Here is a 9,383-nt window from a genome sequence, read left to right as displayed (position 1 = left end):
CTATTAAGATGATCATGTAGTTTTTGTCCTTTATTTTGTTAATGTGGTATGTCACATTAAGTGATTTGTGTTTTTTGAACTATCCTTGTATACCTGGGATAAATCCCATTTGATCATGGTGAATGATCCTTTTGATGTGTTATTGAATTTTGTTTACTGGTATTTTGTTAAGGATTTTTGCATCTATGTTGATCAGGGAGATTGGCTTGTAATTTTCTTTTCCTGTAGTGCCCTTGTCTGGCTTTGGTATCATTTTGGTAATGCTGGCCTCATAAAATAAGTTTGGAAGTATTCCCTCCTCTTTAATTTTTTGAAAGAGTTTGAGGATTGGTGTTAGTTCCTCTTTAAATATTTGGTAAAAATCAGAAGTGAGGCCATTAGGCCCTGAGCTTTTCTTTGATGGGAGACCTTTTATTTACTGATTCAATTTCCTTGTTCATTATTGGTCTGTTCTGATTTTCTATTTCTTCATGATTTAGTCTCAGTAGGTTGTATATTTCCAGGAATTTATCAAGTTCTTCTAGGTTATCTAATTTGCTGGCATAAAATTGTTCATAATAGTCTCATGATCTTTTATATTTCTGTGGTATCAGTTGTAATGTTTCCTCTTTCATTACTGATTTTATATATTTGAATATTCTCTCTTTTTATCTTAGTCCAGTTAAAGGTTTGCCAATTTTATTTATCTTTTCAAAAAACCAAGTCTTAGTTTCATTGATCTTTTGTATTGTTTTTCTAGTACCTATTTAATGTATTTCTTCTCTGATATTTATTATTTTCTTCCTTCTATTAACTTTGAATTTAGTTTGTTCTTCTTTTTCTAGCTCCTTAAGGTGTAATATTAGCTTGTTTATTTGTGATATTTCTCATTTTTTGATGCAGGCATTTATTGCTATAAACTTCCCTCTTAAAAATGCTTTTGCAGCATACCATAAGTTTTGATATGTTGTACATCCATTTTCATTTGTCTCAAGATATTTTTAATTTCTCTTTTAATATATTCTTTGTTCCATTGATGTTTAGGAACATGTGTTTGATTTCCACATATTTGTGAATTTCCTGGAATCTCTCCTATTACTGATTTCTAGTTTCTTACTGTTATGGACAAAAAAGATACTTGATATGATTTCAATCTTCTTAAACTTTTAAGACTTGTTTTGCGGCTTAACATGTGATCTATCCTGGAGAATGTTCCATGTGTGCTTGAGAAAAATGTTTATTCTGATGCTGTTGGATGGAATGTTCCATATATGTTTGTTAGGTTCATTTGGTCTAAAGTGCAGTTTAAGTCCAATGTTTCTTTATTGATTTTTTGTCTGGATGATCTGTGCATTGTTGACAGTGGGGTATTGAAGTACCCTACTATTGTTGTATTGCAGTCTATCTTATCACATCTATTAATATTTGCCTTATATATTCAGGTGCTCCAATGTTGAGTGCATATATATTTATAATTGCTATATTTTCTTGATTAATTGACCCCTTTATCATTATATAATGATATTTTTGCCTGGTTTTACAGTTTTGACTTAACAATATTTTATCTGATATAAGTATATCTACCCCTGCTCTCTTTTGATTTCCATTTGCATGGGATATCTTTTTCCATATTTTTACTTTCATTCTATGTATGTCCTTAAAATTGATGAGTCTTTGGCATTGTCTCTGTGGCACAATCAGTTAGCATGTTTGGCTGTTAAAATTGATGCGTCTTTTGTAGGCAGCATATATTTGGGTCTTGTTTTTTATTCATTAAGCTACCCTATGTCTTTCAATTGAAAATTTTAATTCATTTACATTCAAGGTAATTATGAGCAGGTAAGGACTTACTACTCCCATTTTGTTTATTGTATTGTTTGTTTTGTATATCTTCTGTCCCTTTCTTCCACTCTTCATGTCTTCTTTTGTGATTAGATGATTTTCTGGAGCTTTGATTCCTTGCTTTGTATTTTTTTGTGTATCTGCTACAGGTTTTTGCTTTGTGGTTATCATGAGGCTTACATTAAACATATTATAGTTATAACAGGCTATGTTTTAGCTGATGACATCTTAATTTTCATTGCATTACAAACTCTATGCTTTTGCTCCACTCCATCCTCACATTTTGTTCTTGATATCATAATTTACATCTTTTTATATTATATATCCCTTAACAAATTATTGTAGCTATTAATTTAAAAATAGTTTTGTCTTTTAACCTTCATGCTAAATATATAAGTGATTTACACATCACCATTACAGTATTAGAGTACTCTGAATTTTATTGTATACTTAGTTTTACCAGTGAGTTTTATACTTTCATATGTTGCATGTCATTAAATTAGCATACTTTTCTTTTGGCTTGAAGAATTCCCTTTAGTATTTCTTATTAGAGAGGTCTGACAGTGATGAACTCCCTCATCTTTGGTTTGTCTGGGGATGTCTTTATCTCTCATTTCTGAAGGACAGATTTTCTGGGTAAAATATTTTTGTTTGGCAGTTTTTTCTCCTTCAGAACTTTGAATATATCATTTCACTCTCTCCAAATCTATAAAGTTTCTGCTGAGAAAGCCACTGCTATTCTTATTAGAACCCCTTCATATGTGTTTTCTTTTTTCTTGCTGTGTTCAGGATCCCCTATTTGTTTTTGATTTTTGAATTTTGTTATAATATATCTTGGTGTAAACTTGTTTGGATTGAATCTGATTGGAGATCTTTGACCTTCTTATACCTCGATATTTATGTTTTTCCCCAGATTTTGAAAGTTTTCTGCTATTACTCCTTTAAGTAAGCTTTCTTCTCCTTTGTCTTTCTCCTCTCCTTATTGAACCCTTTTTTTTTTTGAGACAGAGTCTCCCTTTGTTGCCCGGGCTAGAGTGAGTGCCGTGGCATCAGCCTAGCTCACAGCAACCTCAGACTCCTGGGCTTAAGCGATCCTACTGCCTCAGCCTCCCGAGTAGCTGGGACTACAGGCATGAGCCACCATGCCCGGCTAATTTTTTTGTATATATATTTTTAGTTGGCCAGATAATTTCTTTCTATTTTTAGTAGAGACGGGGTCTCACTCTTGCTCAGGCTGGTCTCGAACTCCTGACCTCGAGCGATCCACCCGCCTCGGCCTCCCAGAGCTAGGATTACAGGTGTGAGCCACCGCGCCCGGCCTATTGAACCCTTATAATTCAAAAATTTGCTCTTTTGATGCTGTCCCTTAAATCCTGTACGCTTTCTTCATTCCTTTCTGTTCTTTTTTCACCTCTGACTGTATATTTTCAAAAAACCCATCTTGAAGTTCACAAATTCTTTCTTCTGCTTGGTCAATTATGCTATTTATGTTCTTTATTTCATTTTTCATTTAATTCATTGTATTTTTCAATTCTAGAATATCCAATTGATTTTTTTTCTTAATATTTTCAGTCTCCCTCTTAAATTTCTAATTTTGGTCATTTATTGTTTTTCTTATTTCAGTCAATTGTTTCTCTATATATTCCTGAAGTTTATGGGCTTCCTTAATATAATTATTTTTAATTCTTTGTCATACAGTTTGTATATCTGCATTTCCTTGTGGCCTACTGAGAAATTATTGTGTCCTTTTTTTTTTTTTTGGTGGTGCTGTGTGTCCTTGGTTTTTCATGTTTATTATTCCTTACACTGATATCTGTGCATTTGGTGGATCAGTCATTTCTTCCAGACTTTATGTGTTAATCTTGCTATGGGAGTGGGGAGTGAAGGCAGTTGCTGGCTGTGGTGCAGTGGTTCTGGCACCGATGAGGGAATAGCTGTGTAGACTCTGTGCAGGTCCATCTGTCAGCTGAGATCAGTGTTGATGAAGACTGCAGGGTTCCTCAGTGGCCAACACTGTGGTATTGTGATTGTGCTATTCACAGTGCTGGTAAGCATTGTTAGGGTTTCAGTGGTCATGATTGCTGATGTCCTGTTGATATCTTTTTCTCCCACTAGGGAAGTTGTGGCTGAGAGGATCCCTCTTGCCACTGGATCTGGTTTGTGGGCCCCCTCATGGTGGTGGTGTCACTGGTGTCTGATGAGTGGTACCTGTGAAGTGGCCATGGAGCTGAGGCCTGAAGCCCTGGCATAAATGAAGGGTTATGGTTTTGGGATTTGGGGCAGTAGTGAGACTGGTACCCAGGGCTCAAGCATCTCTGCTGCTATGTTGGTAACAGTATGTGAGGTACAGATGCTTGTGAAGTAGCTGAGGAGCTGAGAATAAAAGCATAGGCATGCACAGAGTTAAAGTGACTCCAGGTTGGGGTGGGTCCTAGCTCTCTATGGCAGCTGAGCTGGTTCTCAGGGTGCAGGCACATCTGCTGCCATGTTGGTAACAGTATGTTAAAGCATGGATACTTATGAGATAGCCAGAAAGAGAATGGGAGCACAGGCATGCATATAGTTAGGGCAGTTCTGGGGCCTACCTCTCTATGCTACACAGTGAGAGCTTGGCTCAAGGGCCCAGGAGGTGAACTAGCTAGCTATGTGATGGCTTCAATATCTGAGATGTGAGTGGGCCCAGTGCAGCCACAGAACCCAGGTGTGGAGTGTGGATACTAGTGGAGCAGCTGCAGCTGTAGGGTTGGGACATACACAGAGTTGGGAGAGGTGGCAGCTTCTTTCCCAAAGCAGAGCAACAGCAACCTTTTTTTGGTGGGGAAGGGGAGTACAGCCACGATTCCCTCTCTGGAGTTTTTCTGTAGGAGTGGTTGTTGGTTACTTCAGTGGCAAAAGATGCTGATGTCCTCTGTAGAGCAGGCCACGTGGGACCATGGTGGTTCCCACCATGTGGCTGAAACCGATAGCCTGTGCCTTCTTCTTTGCTCTTAGCTATCTCCTGGCATCTTAGATAAGATAATCTCACCAGCAATTCTTTCTACGTGGATATTCCCCATGTTTTTTCTCCACTGTGCTGCTGCAGATTCTTTGCTGGGCCCCTGAGCCCTATCTGGGCTATTTTGGTTTATAGATAGCTGTCTATATTTGCTTTTTGTGGGGGCATGAGGACAGATCATCTCCTACTCCACCATCTGGGTGATTCACCCAGAATTTTTTTTTATTTATTCAGGAAATTATGGGGGTACAAACATTTTGGTTGCATGTAATGCTGTTTGCCCTGTCCAAGCCAGGGCTACAAGCCTATCCCTCCCCAATACAGTGCATTCTGCTTCCATTAGTTGTGGGTTCCATTAGTTAAGTTATCTCCAAATTACTTCCACAGGTGTTGTACTAATTTGCAGTCCCACCAGCAGTGTATGAGTGTTTGCATGGAGGAGCCAGTTATCAAGGTAATGTGATGTCCCTATGGTAGGCTCTGGTCCCCAGGGTGGGGTATATGAATTCCCTGATTTTGGGGAGGGGCCTTGTCACTCCCAGGGGTTGCTTGGATCCCGCTCCCCTCCTAAGGTGGGGTAAGAGCAAGATAGATCACAGTTGGAGTGTTTGGCCAGGTTTTTCCTTTCCTGTCCACAAACTGAGGCACTTACCCCTCCGATCGGTCCACTTCTGTTTGCCTCTCCATCCAAGATGGTCTCTCAAGCTTCCCCACAGTTCACATGTCTGGCTCGCTGGTCTGCATCTCCATGTGTCAGTGGTGAACAGGGGACTCTCCAATTGTACACCCCTTTTTCCACCACTAGACCCCAAGGTGAGGTAGGTTGGTCTCTCTATCCCCAGAAGTCTCTGCCAGGGGGATGCTCTGACCAGGGTGGGGGGATGGGGCTCACCCACAGAACCCTGCTCTCTTGAGCACCTCCACACTCACCTGATGGACACAGGCTCTCACTTGCCACCTGATCCTGGATTGGGGGACTCCCTCCCACACTGCCCCACCCCACCAACTGCGCTGTCAGCAGGTGAACACACCACATGCCTGTGGGCAGGAGGATGGGGATGGAGACACATCCCAGGTGGTGAAAGCACAGAGAACTCTACTGGCTGCTATGGTTTGGGTTTGCCACTGTGAGCTTCCTACACTGCTCTCAAGCTGGGGAGGGGCTCCCGTCTGCCCTCCTCTCCAGGCTCCAGTGGAGGCAGAACAACCGCCCTCCTCTCTGCTCCACTGTGGTGACTTTGCTAACTGAAGCAGGCTTGGCTGGGAGTGCACCAAAAGGCTGGGTATAGGAGTCTACCCTCTGGTCATTTACAATCCTGTCTCTCTCTCTCTGAGATGCAGTCCGTCCAGAATGACCAGTCTCTGAAGTCATGCAGAACACCCCACGACCCACTGGACTCCTGTGACTCCTCCTGTCTGGGTTGGAGTTGAGATATGCACAGGACAAAGCCTGGGGAGTTGAGGCCCCCAGGGGAGGACCGAGGTGTCCTGTAGTTGTAGAAGCAGAAGGGCTCCTGATGTCTGGCTCAAGGCAGTGGAATGGGAGGACCCCTGGGGGGGCTGGGAGCCTGGTGTTCTGTCTGCTGCTGCCAGTGAACAGGTGTCTCTGGATTTGCGTGCCCAGAAGGACTCTCCGGTTGCTCAGGAGTACGCAGACGGCAGGCCGACCCAACCTGGAGGGCAAGTTCAGAGCTCAGGGGGCAGGGGGTGGTGAGGACCTTAGGGGAGGGCTCTGGTAGATAAGCTGCTATCTGCCTCTTAAGCACCAGGGCCCTGCAGTTGCAGGTCCGCCAGGCAGAGATCGGAGCTCCCCTAGCTTCTCCCTGCCTCCAAGGGTGGAGCCCGCTGTGCCCGCATGAGAGCCCTGGGTTGGGAGTGGGTGGCGCCCAAAACCATCACGGCTGAGCGGGACCACTTGGGCAGGCACTTGAAGGATGGCAACCGCCCGGACTGGAGAGCGAGCCCTGGGGTTAAGCACTTAGTAGATGGCCAAAGCCGGTTGGCGGGCTGAATCAACAGGCCACCAACTATTTCTTTGGCACCAAAGTCCCACAGATTCACACCTGCCGTGCAGACAATGCGGCTTTCCTCGTTCCTCCCCACCTCTAAGGGCGGAGTCTGCCATACCTGGCAGGAGAGTCCCTGGGCTAGGGGTGGGGTGGCACCCAAAACCGCCACCACAGAGCGGGATCTCCGGGTTAGGGACCCCAAACATGGCGGCCGCCCGGATCTGAAGAGCTAGCGTTGGGGTGGCGCACTCAAGAGACTGCTGAAGGTGGTCGGGTGGGCTGAATCAACAGGCTGCCAGCTATTTCTTCGGCATCAAAGTCCCGCAGACTCACGTCTGCTGAGCAGAGGATGTGGCTCTCTTTGTACCCCTCTGAGCCGGCTGAATTGCTGGTGGTTTCCAAGGGCAGAGCCCACTATTCGCCATTCAGCTCCCATGCGCTGATCCTGCTGACCCCCAGGGAGGAGGTGCCTGTCTCCAAACTCCAGCACAGGGTCACAGGAAATAACCACTCAGAGCAGTTCCTCCCCCGCCCAGTGCAGTCCCAGCAAAGAGCACTGGAGAGTTGAGAATGTTTCCCGCTATTGTCTCTTCTCCACAGAGCCTGCCGTCCTGTGCCACGACTTTGCACCAACTTCAGGCCCGTCCCTATCTGAGTGGGTGTGGAGGTCTGTGGGGGAGTTGGGTGTCCTCCTGTGGGTCAGGTCGCACAGAGCCGGCTGGCCGGAGGGCACAGCCCTCCCGCGATTTATTCCCTATTGTATATCTCGCACTCTCCAATCTTTGCGAACTATCTCCCTTTCACTTTTTCTCCTGCACTGCATGTCCCATGCTGTTTTTCTATAGATTCACAACGCTGTTCTTGGGTGTAGTGATCCACTCGTGTGTAGCCATCCAAGTTCTTCACCTCCTTTTAGAACTGGGAGCAGTGAGCCAGGAGGCCACCACTAATCCGACACTTTTTTGAAAACCCATCTGCTATCTCCATTTTCCTGGCAGTAAAATGTTGTTTCATAGCTCTCTTATGATTAAGGCTACAGAGCTACGATAAAATAGCAAGAGAAATGAAAGACAGGCCTGCTGGCTCCTAGGTTGATTCTCTCACTACCTGTGACTGACTGATCAATCCATATTCCCTATTTCTTTTCTTTCTTCCAAGTATTGTTCCTGTTCCAAGTTACCCAAAGAGGTCAATTGCATGTTCTGTTCACTACCGTATTTCTAGTACTGAGAACAAAACCTGGCTAGTAAGTGATCAATAAAGGTTTGTTGCAAGACAGACCTGATCCCTGGAACTAGTCTGACTACATGATGTTATCTCTCTGGACTTTCTTGTCTGAATTTTCTGCATCATGTTAACTGCCCATGTTAAGTTTCCTGAGGGGCTGAGAATAAGGAAGATGTGGGAAGGAATTCTCTCCTTACCACTTTACTAGTAATGTGATCTTGGGCATGTTTTTAAAACATTCTGAACTCAGTTTTATTTCTTGTTAACATGTAAGAAGAACCCGGTTTATGCAAGGTTGGCATACTAATGAGATATGTATAAAGGACCCAACATTCCGCTTATTTCACTCAATAGATACTTGTTGAATATCTATAAAGGTCTAGGTTTTTGTACTGAGCGCTGTAGCACAATGTTGAATAAGACAGAGTGCCTAGCTTCTACCAGCTCCTAGGCTAGTAGTGAGTGAGATAGCAAACTAACCATGTGGTTTTGGCAGATTGGGGTTGGGGCTGTGATAAGGGAAATACAGGGTGCCATGGGAGTCACAGTAGGGTTATCTGTCCATAACTTGGGGAAAAGGCCACATAAGGCTCCCTGGAGGGAGTGATATCTAAGCTGAGTCCTAAACAGTGAATAGGAGGTGGACAAGTGAAGGGGTCACCCTGGAGAGGAAAATGCAGGGATTCTTTCTAGAGCTTGGATCTGAAGCCTCATTGGATCTTGTTGCTTTTTGTCCTGTCCTTGAGATTCCTAGTAGTAGAAGAATTTCAGGGCTGTCTAGAAGGTAAAAGGTCCCTCAGACCTTAGTGAGGTAGAGAAGAGGTATAACAGACCTGGAGCCAGGAAGCAAGATCACATTAGTACAAAAAGAGGAGGCTGCTAGTTTTCTTTTCTCTCTTTCTCTTTCTTTCTCTTTCTCTCTCCCTCACCCTCTCTCTCTCTCTCTCTCTCTCTCTCTCTCTCACTCTCCATGCCTCCTTCCCTCCCTCCCTCCTCTCAGCATTTATCACAAGATAAATGTAAGCCAGCTGTGGTTAAGAAGTAGCAAGAGGCCCTGCAGTTGAATATATTAATATAAGGATACAACTTTCCTTTCTTTTTGCCTTTGTAGGCTCTCATAAATAAAGATCCTCCCCCCAACTGCTCTGTTTGACACTCTAGTACAGGAAGTGTCACTTTGAACTTGATAAACTCCAGAGCTACCACAAAACATCACTGGATCCTGAGGCTCAGAGATTTCCGATAGGTTATTAAGAAATCCTTTATTAAAAGGATGTGTTCTGTAAAATTTGGATTCAGTCAAAAGGCCGCACTCAAGGATCCAGAAAGCC

Source organism: Lemur catta, chromosome X, assembly GCF_020740605.2.
Source record: "Lemur catta isolate mLemCat1 chromosome X, mLemCat1.pri, whole genome shotgun sequence".
In the NCBI taxonomy this organism is placed as follows: Eukaryota; Metazoa; Chordata; class Mammalia; order Primates; family Lemuridae; genus Lemur; species Lemur catta.
This window is presented reverse-complemented; position numbering follows the sequence as displayed.